The sequence below is a fragment of the Bos mutus genome, chromosome 4 (assembly GCF_027580195.1).
Source record: "Bos mutus isolate GX-2022 chromosome 4, NWIPB_WYAK_1.1, whole genome shotgun sequence".
NCBI lineage: Eukaryota > Metazoa > Chordata > Mammalia > Artiodactyla > Bovidae > Bos > Bos mutus.
In genome coordinates, this window is record NC_091620.1 from 30,976,646 (window position 1) to 30,999,378 (window position 22,733).

General features: G+C 38.4%; 1 non-coding gene across 1 annotated transcript; it reads left to right on the top strand.

Annotated features, from left to right (window-relative positions):
- The first annotated feature begins 3,676 nt into the window (after positions 1-3,676).
- Positions 3,677-3,881, top strand: LOC138987684 (small nucleolar RNA U3). The gene has a single exon (XR_011464067.1). It is a non-coding gene; the product is annotated as a small nucleolar RNA U3 (small nucleolar RNA).
- Positions 3,882-22,733: the final 18,852 nt, after the last annotated feature.

Here is a 22,733-nt window from a genome sequence, read left to right on the forward strand (position 1 = left end):
GCCATGAGGGAATAGGGAGCACAGGACAGTGTATCCAAGGACAAGGGTTCACAGGTGATGAACTGCGTAAGATGAGAACCAAGAAAAGACAACTTGCTGAGGCAACTAGATGCTGACTAACCTTCAGCATAGCAGTTTCAAGAGAGGGAAGGGTTTTATGAGTAAATCGGTTTAGTGAAGGGAGCATTCTTCCTCAGACTGAGTGCAGTCTCTGTGTCCTCTTGATGTCTCTCCCTAGAGACTCTTCAGCCAGGGTGAAGGGAGGATTCCTTTTCAAGAAAAGATGCCTGGATGGTTCAGCACTCTCAACTTTGATATACTCAACTGATTTGCTCCTGTTGAGCTAAAAGAACACACTGATGCTAGATTTAGAGTTGCAGTAAATAATCAGGTGTGTGGAGCTCAATGCCTTTTAGTTCTGAAATACTAATATGGTCAGTTTTGATGGATTCACGAGATAGGGGTAATGTAAGCTGAGATAGTAGTATACAAATGTAGGTATTTCATAATCTAAAAGATAGATTACATTTAGAACAGTACTGCATCTTTATTTATTAAACCATCCTGTTTTTTTTTTCCAAGTAGTTGAAAATAGGCTTTTGTGAATGTTTATTGTTAGTTTCTTTTGTTTCTGTCTTTAAAGATTCAGTACCATGGAAAGATTTGTAGGCTGCTCAGAAGTGACAGACACTCGAGTGGCACTCTTTTGCAGAGAAGCTTTTAAAAGACGAAAACCAAAAACTTCCTAACCTGGACTGCACAATTTAGGTTAGATTTTAAATTTTAGGTTAATAATAAATGGAGCTCAAGAACACAAAAAATAAAGTAGGTTGCACCCTTAATGAGTACAAAAAGACAAAAGCTAAATTTAAATTTTATTAAACAGAGAATTCTCAGAAACAGAGAAGCCACCTTTTGATGATATGTAAAACTGAAAAAAAAGTGTTCCTTTAAAAAGAATTTTCTACCTATTTTGAAAAGATTTACAGTAGAGGGAGCTGTAGGAAAGAGAGAGATATTTCAAATTTAATTTTTCAAAACTCCATATGGACATTTAAAATTAGAATTATCAAGCACAAATTATCATTTTATATAATATCAGAAACTTCTGCAACAGGCATCTGAGGATATCTTTATTCTGGGAAGTATCAAGTATTACATTGGTTGCTTTGGCAGTGGTTATACTTGGAGATTTCATGCTCAGTTTTCTCCCAAACTTGTCAATCTCCTCCTCTTCTAGGGAAGGATAAAAGAAGAGGCAGAGAAAAGTAAAAATGTTTCTACCGTACTATTCTGGAATTTTTTTTTCCTTCAGGACACAAAAGCCATGGGAAGAAGTGTGCTTCTCTAATACAGGTATATAGGGTGAATAGACATTTTGGTGTGCTGGAGACAGTCATAATTGACACCTTGTAGCAGAGAAGGCTATGGCACCCCACTCTAGTACTCTTGCCTGGAAAATCCCATGGACAGAGGAGCCTGGTAGGCTGCAGTCCATGGGGTCACTCAGAGTCGGACAGGACTGAGCGACTTCACTTTCACTTTTCACCTTCATGCATTGGAGAAGGAAATGGCAACTCACTCCAGGGTTCTTGCCTGGAGAATCCCAGGGTCAGCGGAGCCTGGTGGGCTGCTGTCTATGGGGTCGCACAGAGTCAGACACAACTGAAGTGACTTAGCAGCAGCAGCAGCAGTGCACTTTTAATTCTCAATTTTATTTCAATTTAGAGAACAAGTTTTATGTACACCTTACATATGTAGCAGTTCCTCCATATAGATTCAGGAGAAGTACACCACAGATCTTTCTTAACTTAAAATGGAATTAAGTCTCAATAATCCCATTATAAGTTGAAAATATCGTTGAGTTGAAACCAAATTTAATAGATGTAACCTACTAAACTGCTGTTAAAGTGCCACACTCAATATGCCAGCAAATTTGGAAAACTCAGCAGTGGCCACAGGACTGGAAAAGGTCAGTTTTCATCCCAATCACAAAGAAAGGTGAAGCCAGAGAATGTTCAAGATATTGCACAATTACACTCATCTCACACACTAGCAAAGTAATGCTCAAAATTCTCCAAGCCAGGCTTCAACAGTATGTGAACCATGAACTTCCAGATGTTCAAGTTGGTTTTAGAAAAGGCAGAGGAACCAGAGATAAAATTGGTAACATCCATTGGATCATAGAAAAAGCAAGAGAGTTCCAGAAAAGCATCTACTTCTGCTTTATTGATTATACCCGAGCTTTTGACTATGTGGATCTGTGGATCACAACAAACTGTGGAAAATTCTTCAAGAGGTGGGAATACCAGACCACTTTGCTTGCTTCCTGAGAAATCTGTATGCAGGCCAAGAAACAATAGTTAGAACTGGACACGGAACATCGGACTGGTTCCAAATTAGGAAAGGAGTAAGTCAAGGCTGTATATTGTCACCCTGCTTATTTAACTTATATGCAGACTATATCATGCGAAATACTGGGCTGGATGAAACACAAACTGGAATCAAGATCGCCAGGAGAAATATCAATAACTTCAGATACGCAGATGACACCACCCTTATGGCAGAAAGTGAAGAGGAACCTCTTGATTAAAGTGCAAGAAGAAAATGAAAAATTTGGCTTCAAACTCATTATTCAAAAAATGAAGATCATGGCATCCGGTCCCATCATTTCATGGCAAGTAGGTGAGAAAACAATGGAAACAGTGACAGATTTTATCTTTTGGGGGCTCCAAAATCACTGCAGATCGTGACTGCAGCCATGAAATTAAAATACACTTGCTCCTTGGAAGAAAAGCTATGACCAATCTAGACAGCATATTAAAAAGCAGAGACATTACTTTGCTGACAAAGGTTCATCTAGTCAAAGCTATGGTTTTTCCAGTAGTCATGTATGGATGTGAGAGTTGGGCCATAAAGAAAGCTGAGCACTGAGGAATTGATGTTTTTGAACTGTGGTGTTGGAGAATATTCATTGAAAGGACTGATGTTAAAGCTGAAGTTCCAATACTTTGGCCACGTGATGCAAAGAGCTGACTTATTGGAAGAGACCCTGATGCTTGAAAGATTGAAGGCAGGAGGAAAAGGGGACAACAGAGGATGAGATTGTTGGATGGTATCACTGACTCAATGGACTTGAGTTGAGCAAGTTCCAGGAGTTGGTGATGCACAGGGAAGCCTGGTGTGCTGCAGCCCATGGGGTCACAAAGAGTCGGACAAGACTGAGCGACTGAACTGAAAGTGAAATGTACTGAATATCATAGCTTAGTGCAGCCTATCTTAAATATACTCAGAATATGTACATTTGGCAAAATCAACTAACACAAACTATTTTATAATAAAATGCTAAATATCTCATGAAATTTATTGAGATAAATAAATTTTGTCTCAGAAGGAAGGAAAAGAAAATACAGCATGTTTGTATGGGGGCAGAATGGTGGTAAGTGTATGAGTTGTTTACCCCTGTGATTGTGTGGTCCACTGGAAGCTGTGGCACTGCAGCTGTCCAGCATCACAAGAGAGAAAGTAGGACAAAACACTAGCCCCGGGAAAATACCAGAATTCAGAATCTGAAGTATGGCTTCCATTGGATGAATACTGCTTTTGCCTCATATAAAGTTGAAAAATCGTCGAACCTCTGTAAGTCAGGAAATTTCTGCACTGAAAATAGAAGTTTCAGACTATGTTTTCAAGGGTCATTTCTGTAGCTCATTATGAAAGAAGTTTCTCTGATATGAAGAGCACCCAAAACCCTAGCAAGCTTAGTGTTCCCTCCTGAGTGTGAAGCTTCATTTTGGTGTTGGTTCTGCAACTGCCATTTACCACTGATGATCATTCTTCTCTTCCTTTGGGGAGCAAGAGGGAGAGGACACTGCCTGAGTAAAACAAAGAACAAGAAAAGAAGTTTCAAAGTACTTTGTAATTAGCCGACAAACTGGAAGAATATGAAATTACAAAAAAATGTAAAATCAAAACAATAAAATTGGTGACATCAGTTGATATAATTTTATTTATTAACTTTATTCTTTATTTATGAGAATTTAACAGCTTAGAAATAAGAGTAAGGTTTTTCATATTTTAAAATTTAACTAGAGAATTGTTAGTCATCTTCAATAAACCAATTTGTACTTTTTTACTCTTTCTCCTCATGAGAGGAAAGGCTTCATATAATCTTTGGTTCAAGTTAATGAGCACACTGAAATATTTCATTTATTTTAAAGACAATGCTAAGGTCCATTTATATAGAATACACCAAAATTCCTTTTCTAGATTAACTACCAAACTATCCCAACCCCACTCAATTCCAATTAAATTTAAGAAATAATTGTTTTGGAGACATAAACTCTTGGAACAGAATAGAGAACCCAGAAATAAGCCCATACACATATAGTCAATTACTTTATGAGAAAGGAGTCAAGAATATACAATGGAGAAGGATAATCTCTTCAATAAATGGTGTTGGGAAAACTAAACAGCCGCATGCAAAGGAATGAAATTGGACCACTATCTTCTACTACACACAAAAATTATCTCAGAATGGACTAAGGACTTGAAACCATAAAGCTTCTAGAAGAAAACATAAGTAGTAAGCTTCTTGACATCTATCTTGGCAATGATTTTTGGGGATTTGATACTAAAAATAAAGGAAACAAATGCAAAAATAAACAAGGAACTACATCAAACTAAAGCTTCTGCACAGAAAAGGAAACTATCAACAAAATTAAAAGGTAACCTACTGAATGGGAGAAAATATTGGCAAATCATATTCTGGATCAATGGTTAATATTCAAAATATATAAAGAACTTACACAACTCTGTGACAAAAAACAAACAATCTGATTTTAAAATAGGCAGAGGAGCTAAATAAACATTTTACAAAGGAGACATTAAGACCATTAGGTACATGAAAAGATGCTCAATATCGCAAATCATTAGGAAATGAAAATCAAATTAACAATGAAACCTTACACCTGTTAGAATGACTTATTTAAAAGATAAGAAATAACAAGTGTTGGCAAGGGAGGAGATGTTGAAAAGGGAGGTTGGATACTAAATATGGAAGTGTAAATTGGTGTAGCCACTATGGAAAGCAGTAGAGTTTACTCAAAAATTAAAAATAGGACAATCACTTGATATAGTAATTCCATTTCTGGGTATTTATGTAAAGAAAACAAAAACACCTAACTTGAAAAGATATACGCACTCCCATGTTCATGGAAGTGTTATTTGCAATAGCCAAGATATGGAAACAACATAAATGCCCATTAATGGATAAATGGCTGAAGTAATGTGATACACACAGATCAGATCAGTTGCTCAGTCGTGTCTGACTCTTTGCGACCTCATGAATCACAGCAACCCAGGCCTCCCTGTCCATCACCAACTCCCGGAGTTCACTCAGACTCATGTCCATCGAGTCAGTGATGCCATCCAGCCATCTCATCCTCTGTCATCCCCTTCTCCTCCTGCCCCCAATCCCTCCCAGCATCAGAGTCTCTTCCAATGAGTCAACTCTTCACATGAGGTGGCCAAAGTACTGGAGTTTCAGCTTTAGCATCATTCCTTCCAAAGAAATCCCAGGGCTGATCTCCTTCAGAATGGACTGGTTGGATCTCCTTGCAGTCCAAGGGACTCTCAAGAGTCTTCTCCAACACCACAGTTCAAAAGCATCAATTCTTCGGCGCTCAGCCTTCTTCACAGTCCAACTCTCACATCCATACATGACCACAGGAAAAACCATAGCCTTGACTAGACGAACCTTTGTTGGCAAAGTAATGTGTCTGCTTTTGAAAATGCTATCTAGGTTGGTCATAACTTTCCTTACAAGGAGTAAGCATCTTTTAATTTCATGGCTGCAGTCACCATCTGCCGTGATTTTGGAGCCCAGAAAAATAAAGTCTGACACTGTTTCCACTGTTTCCTCATCTATTTCCCATGAAATGATGGGACCGGATGCCATGATCTTAGTTTTCTGAATGTTGAGTTTTAAGCCAACTTTTTCACTCTCCACTTTCACTTTCATCAAGAGGCTTTTGAATTCCTCTTCACTTTCTGCCATAAGGGTGGTGTCATCTGCGTATCTGAGGTTATTGATATTTCTCCCAGCAATCTTGATTCCAGCTTGTGTTTCTCCCAGTCCAGCGTTTCTCATGATGTACTCTGCATATAAGTTAAATAAACAGGGTGACAATATACAGCCTTGACGAACTCCTTTTCCTATTTGGAACCAGTCTGTTGTTTCATGTCCAGTTCTAACTGTTGCTTCCTGACCTGCATACAAATTTCTCAAGAGGCAGGTCAGGTGTTCTGGTATTCCCATCTCTTTCAGAATTTTCCACAGTTTATTGTGAGCCACACAGTCAAAGGCTTTGGCATAGTCAATAAAGCAGAAATAGATGTTTTTCTGGAACTCTCTTGCTTTTTCTATGATCCAGCGGATGTTGGCAATTTGATCTCTGGTTCCTCTGCCTTTTCTAAAACCAGCTTGAACATCAGGAAGTTCACGGTTCACATATTGCTGAAGCCTGGCTTGGAGAATTTTGAACATGACTTTACTAGCATGTGAGATGCGTGCAATTGTGCGGTAGTTTGAGCATTCTTTGGCATTGCCTTTCTTTGGGATTAGAATGAAAACTGACCTTTTCCAGTCCTGTGGCCACTGCTGAGTTGTCCAAATTTGCTGGCATATTGAGTGCAGCACTTTCACAGCATCATCTTTCAGGATTTGGAATAGCTCAACTGGAATTCCATCACCTCCACTAGCTTTGTTCATAGTGATGCTTTCTAAGGTCCACTTGACTTCACATTCCAGGATGTCTGGCTCTAGGTCAGTGATCACACCATCGTGATTATCTGGGTCATGAAGATCTTTTTTGTATAGTTCTTCTGTGTATTCTTGCCATCTCTTCTTAATATCTTCTGCTTCTGTTAGGTCCATACCATTTCTGTCCTTTATTGAGCCAATCTTTGCATGACATGTTCCTTTGGTATCTCTAATTTTCTTGAAGAGATCCCTAGTCTTTCCCATTCTGTTGTTTTCCTGTATTTCTTTGCATTGATCGCTGAAGAAGGCTTTCTTATCTCTTCTTGCTATTCTTTGGAACTCTGCATTCAGATGTTTATATCTTTCCTTTTCTCCTTTGCTTTTCACTTCTCTTCTTTTCACATCTATTTGTAAGGTTTCAAACAGATGTATATCTAATGAAATATTTAGCTATACAAAGTGAAATCTTTCCATTTGCAATAATGCGGGTGGATCATGAGGGGATTACAAGTAAAATAAATCAAACAGAGAAAGTCAAATACAATAGAAGCTCACTTGAATGAGGAATCTAAGAAAAACCAAGGTAACAGACACAGAGAACAGATAGGTGGTTGCCAGACCAGGTAGTGGGAGGGAGGAAGTGGGAGAAATGGGTAAAGGGAGTCAGAAGGCACAAACTGCCAGTCATGAAATAAATAATCCATGGGGGTGTAATGTACACAGTGACCATACTTAACAACACTGTATTGCATAACTGAAAGTTGCTAAGAGATTAAACCATAGAAGTTATCACAAGAAAAATTTTGAAAACAATGTGTGGTGACAAATAGTTAATTAGACTTAAGATGGACACTGTCTGGCAATATAGTCAATGTCAAATCATTATGCTGTACACCTGAAACTAATATAATGTTGTATGTAAATTATTTCTCAATTTTTTTAAGTTTAAAAATTTTTTAAGGTTTAATAAGATTTTTTTTTCTAATACCTCAATATGAAAATAAAAACTGAGTGAGAAATAATATAAGTAAATGCCTAAACTCACCACATCCTCATGAGCCAACAAGGGGCAGGTTATGAGTGGTGGGTAAAGGAAAATGTGAAACTTATTCTTCAAGAGGATTAAATACACGTAGAAAACAATGCTGGCTAATAAATTATGTTTCAAAATAACATTGAGATTTCAAATGGATGAGTATTACACTGGAAGGAATTTTTTAAATGTAGAGAAACAGAGTGACTTCAAACTAATTAAATCATACAGATGATAGACTTTTTTGACTTTTTAAGTACTAAAAGAAAAGAAACTTCTATTTTTACTTTATGAGGAATTTGTGTACCCAAAAAAATGTGTTCAGGAAAAAATTCATATTGAAATTGAAGTCAAGGAAAACCAAGTTTAAAATGCAAGACATTCATTATAGATAAATGTGTCGTAAAAAAAAATGAAAACATGGAGCTGAAATGAATAAATTAAAAAATGGTAAGAAAAATGTTAACGAAAGGATTCATAATTCCCTTTCAAAGTATTGTATGTTTCCAAATATCTAAAGAAAAGAATTTGCTGATAAAAGAGTACGGAATTAGAAAATATTAGCTAAAATGGAGCTAAGAAAATAAGTGATTGTGTACACCCGTGGCGGATTCATGTTGATGTATGGCAAAACCAATACAATATTGTAAAGTAACTAGCCTCTAATTAAAATAAATAAATTTAAATTAAAAAAAAGATTACAGGAAATGTGCAGTTAAGAAATAGCATCTTTATGTAAGGCTGTGAGGAAAAGGAAGAGAAGAGAATACATTGAATGTGAATCAGTCAAAGAGAAGTGGCAGCACTTTAACAATATGAAGGGAGTTTGGAATGAGCCTACTTATATATTAAGAGTTAACTGATAAATGTGGATACCTCATTTCTGAATGACTGTAAGTCTCTTACAAGTCTGCCAACTTCCACTCCTGCATTCTCCATTCAGTTGCAACATGGCAACCACAGTGTCTTCTTACAACCTTAAGTCAGAACATACCCCTACTGTGCTCAAAGCTCTTCAGTGATGCCCCATGTGCCTCAGTGTAAAACTTAAGGTTTTTTATGATCCTGGAAAGTTCTACATGATTGGGACACAGTTACCTACCTCTCTGACTTCTTCTCCTGACTCTCCCCAGGATCACTCTCTAGTCACAAGGACACTCTTGGATCATTACAACAGACTCGTCAAGTATCTTCCTCAGAGCCTTCACTCCAACAGCAATTCTCAAGGGATGCCCCAGGAATCTCTAAGTTTCAAGGACCCTTTCATGGAATGTAAAATGTCAACTACAGAACAAAAACTCAACTTGAAGAGTGTAAAAGAGAGCCAAGACCAAATTATTGAGAATCCCTTTCCAGCTTGAAGGGCACTTCCCTCACAAATCTGCTGGGATCAGTCCCACACGTCCCTCAAGACTTTGCCTGTTCCTCCCTCTCCCAGTGAGCCCTACCCTGACCACCTCCTCTAAATCCTAGACTTCTGAGTCTCCCTTAGGTTTTCTCATTTCCTCTGTTATTTTTTTTTAATTCATTTCTTTTTAATAGAAGGATAATTGCTTTACAATATTGGGTTAGTTTCTACCAACCATCAACATGAATCAGCCATAAGTTTACCCATTTCCCATCCCACTTGAACATCCCTCCCACCCCCTGACCCCTCCCACCAGGACATGGTAACACCTAGAGGGGAAGGAAATCTTTGAAAGAATTTGTATATGTAATTATATGCTCCAGTTTGGGAATGACACACACCACTTCCATTACAACTCATTACCCATTAGCTAGAACTAATCACATGGCCCCACCCAACCAAACCAGGGACCAGAAAGTAGACTTCTACCATCTACCTGAAGGAAAGAAGCTGGAAATATTTCATGACTAGAACTGTAGTACATGGTGAATTGCATTTCAAATTTGGTAAAACAATTTAATAACCAAGATTAATAAAATTTCCTGTGAAATTAGTTCAGAATACACAATGATTATAGAAAACATCTATGCTAATTTTGTTATAAATAATACGTGGTTATTGAATTATATAGTAGAAAATAGGTTAATATATATTATATTCATCATAATGAACTTTATTAATGATTTGGCCTTGGGAGCATTCATTTGTTACCCATATCTTTCTTCCTTCCTTCCTGGCTCCCTGCCTTACTTTCTTTCTTCCTTCTGTTTTTTTTTTCCTTCGCTCTTCTTCCTTTCAGGAAATATTTCTTGAACTCTTCTATGTACAGCTAATGGTACTGGATTATGAAGATATAACAGCGAATATACAGGATTTCTATAAGCCCCCACAGAGCTTATAGTCTGCTGACAACAAACAGGCAAGCAGAATTTAAAAATGAAAATAGTTATGGATAGTGATAAATGTTATAATGGAGATAAACATTTGATAAAGAATGAGAAGGATAGTCAGGAAAGTCTGAAGAGGTATTAGAGATAAGATCTGTGGACTGTGAGGAAGCAAGTCTTGCAAAGGTCCAGAGAAAGAGAATTCCAGACACAAGGAACATGACTGAGAAATAGCAGAGTCCTGTATGGTCTGAGCTGTGGGAGGGGGGAGGAGAGTGGTGAAAGATGAAGTTAGATAGTCAGGCAGAGAACAACCCATGCAGGGCTTTGCTGATGAAGTGATGGGTTTTGATTTTATTCCAAGATCAAGGGAAAGTCATCAAAGGGTTTTAAGCAAGGAATTGACAAGGTTACTTTTATGTTTTTAAAAGATTACATTGACTTCTGGGGGAAATACAGAATGGATGGGGGACTATTAGGAAGTTAAATGCAGAAATCCAATTGGTTTTCATTAAGTTTATATAATGAAGAAAGGGAGAAAGAAACATTCAACACATATTTAACAAGAAAACCAACAAGATTTCCTGCTGGATTAGATGTGGAGATAAAAGAAAAGGGAAAACTTATTAAGCACTTATTTTGAGTACTGTGTTCATTATTTTATGTAAAGAGGAAGCTCATAATTTTGAGTCATACTATGTCATATATATTATATACATTTCACATATACAATATATACATTTTACATATATGCATATATATGTTTATTTATGAATGTACTTATTATCTTAAGTAAATTACATAGAATGTAATTGCTTTGTCTATAAATACTTTGGTTTTCAATTTGAATCCCCTACCTCTGAATAGGAAAAACTTTAACTATCAAGTTCCATTAAAATTAATCTGATCCAACATCTTTTAAAGTATAATGGTTTTTTCTATAGAGTAAAAGTCTTATCTGGTCTCCTTCTTTCTTCTGTCTCTTCCCTAAGGATGATGTCCTTTCATGCAGGGGTACATCCTGGAGTGTAAAGTCAAGTGGGCCTTAGGAAGCATTACAATGAACAAAGCTAGTGGAGGTGATGGAATTCCAGTTGAGCTATTTCAAATCCTAAAAGAACGTGCTGCTACAGTGCTGCACTCAATATGTCAGCAAATTTGGAAAACTCAGCAGTGGCCACAGGACTTAAAAATGTCAGTTTTCATTCCAATCTCAAAGAAAGGCAATGCCAGAGAATGTTCAAACTACCACACAGTTGCACTCGTCTCATGCTAGCAAGGTAATGCTCAATATCTTTTAAGCTAGGCTTCAACAGTACATGAACCAAGAGCTTCCAAGTGCACAAGTTGGATTTAGAAAAAACAGAGGAATCAGAGATAAAATTGCCAACATCCGTTGGATCACAGAAAAAAAACAAAGGATTTCTAGAAAAACATCTACCTCTGCTTCATTGACTACGCTAAAGCCTTTGACTGTGCAGATCATGACAAACTGTGGAAAATTCCTAAAGATGTGGGAATACCAGACCACCTAACCTGCCTCCTGATAAATCTGTATGCAGGTCAAGAAGCAACAGTTAGAACTGGATATGGAACATCCATGACTGATTCAATATGAGGAAAGGAGTAGGTCAAGGCTGTATATTGCCACCCTGCTTATTTAACTTTTATGCAGAGTACCTCATGCAAAATGCCAAGCTAGATGAAGCACAAGCTGGAATCAAGATTGCTGGGAGAAATATCAATAACCTCAGATATGTAGATGACACCACCCTTATGGCAGAAAGTGAAGATGAACTAAAGAGCCTCTTGATGAAGGTGAAATAGGAGAGTGAAAAAGCTGGTTTAAAACTCAACATTCAAAAAACTGAGATCATAGCATCCAGTCCCATCACTACATGGCAAATAGTTGGGGAAACAATGGAAACAGTGACAGACCTTATTTTTTTGGGTTCCAAAATCTCTGTGGACAGTGACTTTAGCCAGGAAATTAAAAGACGCTTTCTCCTTGGAAGGAAAGGTATGACAAATCTAGACAGCATATTAAAAAGCAGAGGCAAGACTTTGTTCACAAAGATCCATATAGTCAAAGATATCATTTTTCCAGTAGTCATGTAGGGATGTGAGAGTTGAACCATAAAGAAAGCTGAGTGCTGGAGAATTGGTGCTTTCAAACTGTGGTACTGGAGAAGACTCTTGAGAGTCCCTTGGACAGCAAGGAAATCAAACCAGTCAATCCCAAAGGAAATCAACCCTGAATATTCACTGGAAGGACTGATGCTGAAGCTGAAACTCCAATACTTTGGCTATCTGATGCAAAGAGTCAACTCACTGGAAAAGACCCTGATGCTGGGAAAGATTGAGGCAGAAGGATAAGGGGATGACAGAGTATGAGATAGTTGGATAACGTAATTGACTCAATGGACATGAGCTTCAGCAAACTCCAGGAGACAGTGAAGGACAGGGAACCCTGGTGTGCTGCAGTCCATGGGATGTCAAAGAGCCAGACATGACTGAGAAATTGAACAACAACAATGTAGGAGCAGCTTATACAACCTCATCTCAGCAGGGCAAGATCAGGGGTCTTGAGTGTCATGTCCTTTGCCTCTTCTGGTTTCAGTGGAATTTCTTACTCCATCAGGATGCTGCTGATAGCTCTCCAGCCTGATGTTCAATTTCTTGGGGTCAGTTTATCCTATATAAGCTCAAAGGCAACACAGGAAACCTAAGGCTCCAGGCCTTCCTCCTCCTGACCTTGGTTCATTCTCAGGTTGGAATATGACCGCTCAGGTGTGTGCTTCCTCCCAGAGCCTCAGAAGGAGAGTAGAGGGTGAAAGTGAACCTCCCCACTCTTGGTGTTCCTCTCACTTAAAGAATGGCCAGATCCAGGCCAGAGCCACAACCCAGAGAGGAAAAAATGTAGAGAATTCTCTCTTTTCACTCTCTTACTCTTCTCTTCTTCCCATAATTATCCTTCATTTGAAAGTGGTGAATTTTACCTAGAGAGGGCCTGGCTGCCGTCACACAGGTAGAAGGGGTAAGATCTCTCAATCACTGATGAACTGCTAAGCTGAGTCCTACAAGTTTATAAGGTTGTCATCTTTTTGCATGATCAAATGTATATGTCAGAAGCAGAATTTTAATTTACTCTATTTGTATTCCTCATATAACAAACTTTAGATTCAGCCTTCACAGATGGAAACTCTCTTAACACCAAGGTAAAATCATGAATTCAGAAAAGTCGAAAAGAAAATTATACTATTTACTTTTTTTTAAATTTTATTTTATTATTTAACTTTACAATATTGTATTGGTTTTGCCATATATCAACATGAATCCACCACAGGTATACACATGTTCCCCATCCTGAACCCTCCTCCCTCCTCCCTCCCTGTACCATCCCTCTGGGTCGTCCCAGTGCACCAGCCCCAAGCATCCAGTATCATGCATCGAACCTGGGCTGGCGACTCATTTCATATATGATATTATACATGTTTCACTGCCATTCTCCCAAATCATCCCACCCTCTCGCTCTCCCACAGAGTCCAAAAGACTGTTCCATACATCAGTGTCTCTTTTGCTGTCTCGTATACAGGGTTATTGTTACCATCTTTCTAAATTCCATATATATGCATTAGTATACTGTATTGGTGTTTTTCTTTCTGGCTTACTTCACTCTGTATAATAGGCTCCAGTTTCATCCACCTCATTAGAACCGACTCAAATGTATTCTTTTTAATGGCTGAGTAATACTCCATTGTGTATATGTACCACTGCTTTCTTATCCATTCATCTGCTGATGGACATCTAGGTTGCTTTCATGTCCTGGCTATTATAAACAGTGCTGCGATGAACATTGGGGTACACGTGTCTCTTTCCCTTCTGGTTTCCTCAGTGTGTATGCCCAGCAGTGGGATTGCTGGGTCATAAGGCAGTTCTATTTCCAGTTTTTTAAGGAATTTCCACACTGTTCTCCATAGTGGCTGTACTAGTCTGCATTCCCACCAACAGTGTAAGAGGGTTCCCTTTTCTCCACACCCTCTCCAGCATTTATTGCTTGTAGACTTTTGGATAGCAGCCATTCTGACTGGCATGAAATGGTACCTCATAGTGGTTTTGATTTGCATTTCTCTGATAGTGAGTGATGTTGAGCATCTTTTCATGTGTTTGCTAGCCATCTGTATGTCTTCTTTGGAGAAATGTCTATTTAGTTCTTTGGCCCATTTTTTGATTGGGTCATTTATTTTTCTGGAATTGAGGTGTAGGAGTTGCTTGTATATTTTTGAGATTAGTTGTTTGTCAGTTGCTTCATTTGCTATTATTTTCTCCCATTTTGAAGGCTATCTTTTCACCTTGCTTGTAGTTTCCTTTGTAGTACAGAAGCTTTTAAGTTTAATTAGGTCCCATTTGTTTATTTTTGTTTTTATTTCCAGTATTCTGGGAGGTGGGTCATAGAGGATCCTGCTGTGATGTATGTCGGAGAGTGTTTTGCCTATGTTCTCCTCTAGGAGTTTTATAGTTTCTGGTCTTACGTTTAGATCTTTAATCCATTTTGAGTTTATTTTTGTGTATGGTGTTAGAAAGTGTTCTAGTTTCATTCTTTTACAAGTGGTTGACCAGTTTTCCCAGCACCACTTGTTAAAGCAATTGTCTTTAATCCATTGTATATTCTTGCATCCTTTGTCAGAGATAAGGTGTCCATAGATGCATGGTGAAAATTTGAAATGGTGAAAAATTGAAAACATTTCCCCTAAAGTCAGGAACAAGACAAGGGTGCCCACTTTCACCACTACTATTCAACATAATTTTGGAAGTTTGGGCCACAGCAATCAGAGCAGAAAAAGAAATAAAAGGAATCCAAATTGGAAAAGAAGAAGTAAAACTCTCACTGTTTGCAGATGACATGATCCTCTACATTGAAAACCCTAAAGACTCCACCAGAAAATTACTAGAGCTAATCAATGAATATAGTAAAGTTGCAGGATATAAAATCAACACACAGAAATCCCTTGCATTCCTATACATTGATAATGAGAAAATAGAAAGAGAAATTAAGGAAACAATTCCATTCACCATTGCAATGAAAAGAATAAAATACTTAGGAATATACCTACCTAAAGAAACTAAAGACCTATATATAGAAAACTATAAAACACTGGTGAAAGAAATCAAAGAGGACACTAATAGATGGAGAAATATACCATGTTCATGGATTGGAAGAATCAATATAGTGAAAATGAGTATACTACCCAAAGCAATCTATAGATTCAATGCAATCCCTATCAAGCTACCAACGGTATTCGTCCCAGAGCTAGAACAAATAATTTCACAATTTGCATGGAAATACAAAAAACCTCGAATAGCCAAAGCAATCTTGAGAAAGAAGAATGGAACTGGAGGAAACAACCTGCCGGACTTCAGGCTCTACTACAAAGCCACAGTCATCAAGACAGTATGGTACTGGCACAAAGACAGAAATATAGATCAATGGAACAAAATAGAAAGCCCAGAGATATATCTGAGGTTATTGATATTTCTCCAGGCAGTCTTGATCCCAGCTTGTGCTTCTTCCAGCCCAGAGTTTCTCATGATGTACTCTGTATATAAGTTAAATAAGCAGTGTGACAATATATAGCCTTGACATACTCCTTTGCCTATTTGGAACCAGCCTGTTGTTCCATGTCCAGTTCTAACTGTTGCTTCCTGACCTGCATACAGATTTCTCAAGAGACAGGTCAGGTGGTCTGGTAGTCCCATTTCTTTCAGAATTTTCCACAGTTTATTGTGATCCACACAGTCAAAGGCTTTAGCATAGTCAATAAAGCAGAAATAGATGTTTTTCTGGAACTCTCTTGCTTTTTCCATGATCCAGTGGATGTTGGCAATTTGATCTCTGGTTCTTCTGCCTTTTCTAAAACCAGCTTGAACATCTGGAAGTTCACAGTTCATGTATTGTTGAATCCTGGCTTGGAGAATTTTGAGCATTACTTTACTAGCGTGTGAGATGTGTGCAATTGTGTGATAGTTTGAGCATTCTTTGGCATTGCCTTTGTCCATATTGTAGTATATATCAGTCCTTCTTTCCTTTTTGCAGCTGAATAATATTTCTTTCCTTGTATGTAGAAATCACATTTTGTTTATCCATTTGTCCTCCAATGGATATTTGGTTTATTTCCACATTTTGGCTGAATAATACTGCCTTGAACTTTAGTGTGTGTGTGTATATATATATATATATATATATATATATATATATATATTTATGTGAACATATGCTTTCATTTGTATTCAAATGAAATTACCATATCCTAGAAATGGAATTTTAGGTTATATGATACCTATATTTAATAATGATGACTTGATTTTTAATTCTGTCTCTTTTCTTATCCTGTGTTTTTAATCAAACTATTCCTCAGTTATTTTTTGTTTAGAATGGAGCCAACAGTTCTTCACATGCTTGTTTTAAAGCAATTAACTATGTAAAAGGCTTATAACTATAAACATCATACAAGTGTTATTTAAATCAATTTTAAGTTCTTCTCCAAAGATTTTGTGAGAATCCTAAGCATTTTGTAACAAAAGGAACAGTCTCAGATTTCATCAGACCTGGACACCTTTTCCAGTAATAATCATTGTTTGTTTTCCAAGAATGTCTAAAGCCATATTTTTCTGTGTTTAAATTGAGACTTTTCTTTAGTGCCATGCAATTTTTTCAGGCAAGAATATTGAAGTGGGTTGCTGATTCCTTCTCCAATAGGTATTAATAAATAGTGCTTATTATTTACATTGGTAAAAGATCAAAGTTCACCTAAATAATAAACTTTATAGAGGCTTCATTTCCCTGCAGTGTAGCTTCCAAACACTTCACTTCCTACTTTACTTTTAAGTTCTGGGGAAGAGTTTTAATTATTTTCTTGGCCCTACACTCTTAACCCTAGTGTCTTACCCTATATGTCTCTGTCACATGGCACTCAAGGAGCCAGTTTTATTCTGCTCCATTTTTTGGTATGAATTTCTTGCTTGTTGGGATACAAGGTGAAATGGCTCTTACCATGGTGCAATACCATGACTTTCCCTGGTAATTTACTGTACATTCCACTAGTTGTATTTCTGACTAAGCCAGTTAAGCTGACAACCACGTAGACTACATTGATAGTAAGATCCCAAGTCCTGGGAAGCTCTATTTTAACAATATGACCCAGAGGACTTTGGGTCTCAGATTTTATTACTATAGAAGCAGTTTGCTTGGCATAAAGATAAAATATGATTTATAGTCAACTGTCTGGCAAATACATCAAATTGTTCTTAAGCAAAGGAGATAGAAAGGGACTTCTATTTACTGAGATCTTACTATGCGGAAGATGCCAGTTGCTTTAAGGAATATTTTGGACCAGGTCAAGTTTGAAGCATGATATGAGGTCCTCTATTTGTGCCTGATAGCACAGCTTCTTGTTGCAAAATGTCCCAGGGACTTTGTGACCATCACAGAGTGCTCCTAAGGACTGACATAGACATCTTGACACACATCTTGTTTGGCATGAGTTCAGGATATCTGTAGGTGAGAAGTTAAACCTGATCCACATATTGTATTCAGACATCCACAAACAATTTGAGGGGCCTGGGATTCTTTGAAAGAGGCTGTCCTGGAGAAAGGGATCTTAGAAGTTCTGAGAAGATATAGAAGAACAGCTCTAGGCTGGTAGCTTGTCTAAATGTCAAAGAGAGGCATGGATGTGGCAGCAGGAGGCTGCATATGACCTTCCCTGACATTGCTCCTCACCGGGTATGAGTGTGCTACAGCTGGGACCTACCTGCAAATCTGGTTCTAGGGAACTAACTTGAAATATCTCCCATCATGAGACCTGACAGGAATTTTCCTACTGCTCAGAAAGGGAGAGAAACATGAGAACAGCAGCCTGAGGCTAAGAGTAGGGACATGAGAAAAAAGTGGCCGAAGGCAAACCTCACCCACAGGCCCTCCCAGACACAATTAAATTAGTGGGAAGTGGTGTGCTGCATTTAGTCACTCAATCTTGTGCAACTCTTTGCGACCCCATGAACTGTAGCCCACCAGGCTCCTCCGTCCATGGGGATTCTCCAGGCAAGAATACTAGAGTGGGTTGCCATGCCCTCCTCTGTGGGTTCCCAACCCAGGGATCAAACCCAGGTCTCCCACATTGCAGGCAGATTCTCTACCATCTGAGTCACCAGGAAGGGCTGTCATCAAAAACCTGATTTTTTTATTGTTGAGGAGATGGTCTCAAAGCCTTGAGAGTTAGAGACATTATTATAAATGTGAAATATAATACATTTATTTATTATTCAGTTATTTTTTGGCTGTGCTGGGTTTCCATTGCTGCACAGACTTTTCTTTAGTTGCAGAAAGCAAGGGCTGCTCTCTAGTTGTGGTGGGAAGCTTCTCATTGAGATGCTTTGGGAAGCACAGGCTTTAGGGCCTGCGGGCTTCAGTAGTGAAGTGCAAGAGCTCAGGGGTTATGGTTCCTAAGCACAGACTCAATAGTTGTGGTACACTAGTTTACCTGCTCCATAGCATGTGGGATTTTCCAGGGCCAGGGATTGAACCTGTGTCTCCTGCATCAGCAGGTGGATTCTTTATCACTGAGCCACTAGAGAAGCCCTAAATGTGAAATACTTATGTGTCTTGTCAGCTGAAGCCTAAGGCTGTAGGTTATGTGCATTTAACCAACATAATTAATTTTACAGAAGAAAAACTGAGGCTGAGTGATATAAGTCATCTAACTGCACAGAGATAATTAACAGCAGACCCAGGAGTCAACACCTGATCTGTGTAACTGCAAAAGCCAGGATCACTGTCCCCTACCCTTTGCTTCCTGAGATACAGAAGATTCAATGGATCATAATCAATATGCACTTACAGTTTTCCAAATAACAGGATAAAAAGGAACATATGTTGAGCAATTATTCTATGCTGAGTGATTTGCCTGTGCATTAATGTAATTTATTGATAAATTAATCAATATTTTTATTTTTTCTATTGTGTTTTCACCAAGGAATAATACCAGGGCCCTACACCTTTATATTGTCACCCTGCTTATTTAAGTTATATGCAGAGTACATCATGAGAAATGCTGGGCTGGAGGAAGCACAAGCTGGAATCAAGATTGCAGGGAGAAATATCAATAACCTTAGATATGCACATAACACCACCCCTATGGCAGAAAGTGAAGAAGAACTAAAGAGCCTCTTAATGAAAGTGAAAGAGGAGAGTGAAAAAGTTGACTTGAAGCTCAATATTCAGAAAACTAAGATCATGGCATCCGGTCCCATCGTTTCATGGGAAATAGATGGGGAAACAGTGGCTGACTTTATTTTTCTAGGCTCCAAGATTACTTTAGATGGTGATTGCAGCCATGAAATTAAAAGACATTTACTCCTTAGAAGGAAAGTTATGACCAGCCTAGACAGCATATTGAAAAGCAGAGACATTACTTTGCCAATAAAGGTCCATCTAGTCAAGGCTATGGTTTTCCCAGTGGTCATGTATGGATGTGAGAGTTGGACTATAAAGAAAGCTGAGCGCTGAAGAATTGATGCTTTTGAACTGTGGTGTTGGAGAAGACTTTTAAGAGTCCCTTGGACTTCAAGGAGATCCAACCAGTCCATCCTAAAGGAGATGTTGTTCATTAGAGGTTGTTCATTAGAGGACTGATGTTGAAGGGGAAATTTCAATACTTTGGCCACCTGATGCAAAGAGCTGACTCATTTGAAAAGACCCTGATGCTGGGAAAGATTGAGGGCAGGAGGAGAAGGGGACGACAGAGGATGAGATGGTTGGATGGCATCACCAACTCAACGGACATGGGTTTGGGTAGACTCTGGGAGTTGGTGATGGACAGGGAGGCCTGGTGTGCTGTAGTTCATGGAGTTGCAAAGAGTCGGACATGACTGAGCGACTGAACTGAACTGAACACCTTTGAATTTTAGATTCCTTTTAGCCTCAGAATGAGTTTCAGGACTCATTTCACAGCCCACTGCCAATACAGGGATTAAGCTTGACAGCCCCAAAAGAGATGAAAATGGAGGCTTTAGAAGAGTGACCCAACCCTGGAGGTTGTTCCCCAATTGAAACATGAGGAAGATTGTAGAATCTTTGAGTGCTTGACTCAGCATTCTGGAGATAACAAGCCCTGGTGGCTTAAATGATGAAGAACTGCCTGCAATGAGGGAGACCTGGGTTCTCTCCCTGGGTTGGGAAGATCCCTTGGAGGAGGACATTGCAACCCACTCCAGTATTCTTGCCTGGAGAATCCCCATGGACAGAGGAGCCTGGTGGGCTACAGTTCATGGGGTTGCAAAGAGTCGGACTGGACTGAGAGACTAAGCACAGCACAAAACATATGAGAATGGATGTTTGAACACCTGTGATAATTATCTTCAAATGCTGTATCTTAAGCACCTGGAGTAAATCGTTTTTGGCCAAGGAGTTGGTATAGAGAAACACTGCAATTATATATTGGGCAGGCCACCCAAGGAGGCCATCTCCAGTATGTGGCATAGAAGCAGTCCCCAACTATTGCTGAGAACCAGAGGGGGATATTAGCCATCCCTGTTGGCCAAGAGCCAGGCCCTTCTAGATTTTTCTAGGAATATGTAAGCCTCAGGGATTTTGTAAGCTCCTGTGAGGGTAACCTCAATTAATCACTTATACTGGACTTCATATATTGACTTTGATAAGTTGTGATTTGGATATGGCTATATTTAGAAAATAAAGAACCATGACAACTCTTGTACCTTGAGTGCTATGGAGCTATTCATACCTATTATACATGTAGTAACACACTTTCAGTTCATGCAATACATTTCTGAGGTTCTTGTATCACCTTCATTTTTACAGATAAAGAAATCAATCCTTGGAAAAGCTAAGCAACTTGCCCCTGTTCACAGAACTCATAAGCCTTACTTTAAAAAAAAACTTTTTTTAACTGGAAGATAAATTGCTTTACAATATTGTGTTAGTTTCTGCCACATATCAACGTGAATCAGCCATAGGTATACGTATGTCCCCTGTCTCATGAACCTCTCTCCCATCTCTCACCCCATTCCACCCCTCCAGGTTGTCACAGAGTGGAGAATTTGAACTTCCCTGGGGGCTTAGTAGTAAAGAATCTGTCTGCAATGCAGGAGATGTGCATTCATTCCCTGGATCAGGAAGATCCCCTGGAGAATGGCATGGCAACCCACTCCAGTATTCTTGCCTGGAGAATCCATGGACCGAGGAGCCTGGTGGGCTATATAGTCCATGAGGTCGCAAAGAGCTGGACATGGCTAAAGCAACTTAGCACATCACAGTACTAAGAATATGGAGAACTTAGGCTTTTCAGACTTGCTAGCCTTATAAAAGTCACTGCAACAAGTTTCTTCCACATGCCTTGAAAACTAATCCAAGGAGTCTGTCACCATAAACTATATAAACAAATTGTTACTCAGCATAAATAGGATTTGTAGCAGAATTCACTCTTATAAAACATTTATTGATATTCAATTATATATAGGACATAACAGAGTTGTCTGTAAAAAAAGGTACATCTTCGAATTTAGCTGGAGAGATAGAATCGTCAAGAGAGTGTTACAGAAAATAAATGTTATAGGAAATTGGATTGGATCACTAGTAGACAGTGCAATGGAAGGATTAGATGAGTCATAAGACATCAGCTCCATTCTGATACCAACTGTGCCACTTCTAGCTCCTTTAAGATTCTGAATTTCTCTGGGCCTCAGATTTGTCATTTAGAAACTGTTGATAGCAATATGTTCCCTTCTTTCCTCAGAGGGTTTTTAACCTTATATGTACAAAAATGTTTGCAAAACTGTGATGAACCACAAAGACTGTTTATCCCTTTTCATTACTGCCATGTTTTCATGATTCATGGTAACTATGATGATCACTTTCCTGTGGCAACTTGATTAAGCTATAGTACCCAGTTGTTTCATCTAACATTAGTCTAGATGTTGCTGTGAAAATATATTTTTACATTTTTGACATTATTCTTTAAATCAGTAGAGTTTGTGTAAAGCATATTATACTTCATAATGCAGATGGGCTTCATCCAAATAGTTGAAGACCTTGAGAGAAGAAATCAAAGTTCCCTGAAGAAAGAAGGAATTCTGTCCCTAGGCTGACTTCAGACTCAAGACTACCATAGCAACTCCTGCTAAAGCATCCAGCTTATTGACCAGCCCTCTAAATATCAGATTTGCCAGCTCCTACAATCGTATGAGACAACTCTTTAAAATAATGATCTCTCTAGAATAAATATGAAAGGTATATATAGGTATATATGCTTAGACATACATAAAAAGTCAGTCCTTAGTATCTATGGAGGTTTGATTGCCAAAGTCCTCATGGATTCCAAAATTCATGGATACTCAAATCCTTTAAATAAAATGATTTAGTACAATGAATACAGTTGGCCCGCCTTATCTGTGGATATGGAGATCAGACCATCTGTGTATATACAGATATATGTATATGTACACATGTACACACATATTTACACACATACACATACACACACATTCTATTGGTTCCACTTCTTGAGAATTCTCTCTAATAAATAGCTGTTCTGAAAGAAGAACTTACTTTGACAAGAAAAATGTGAA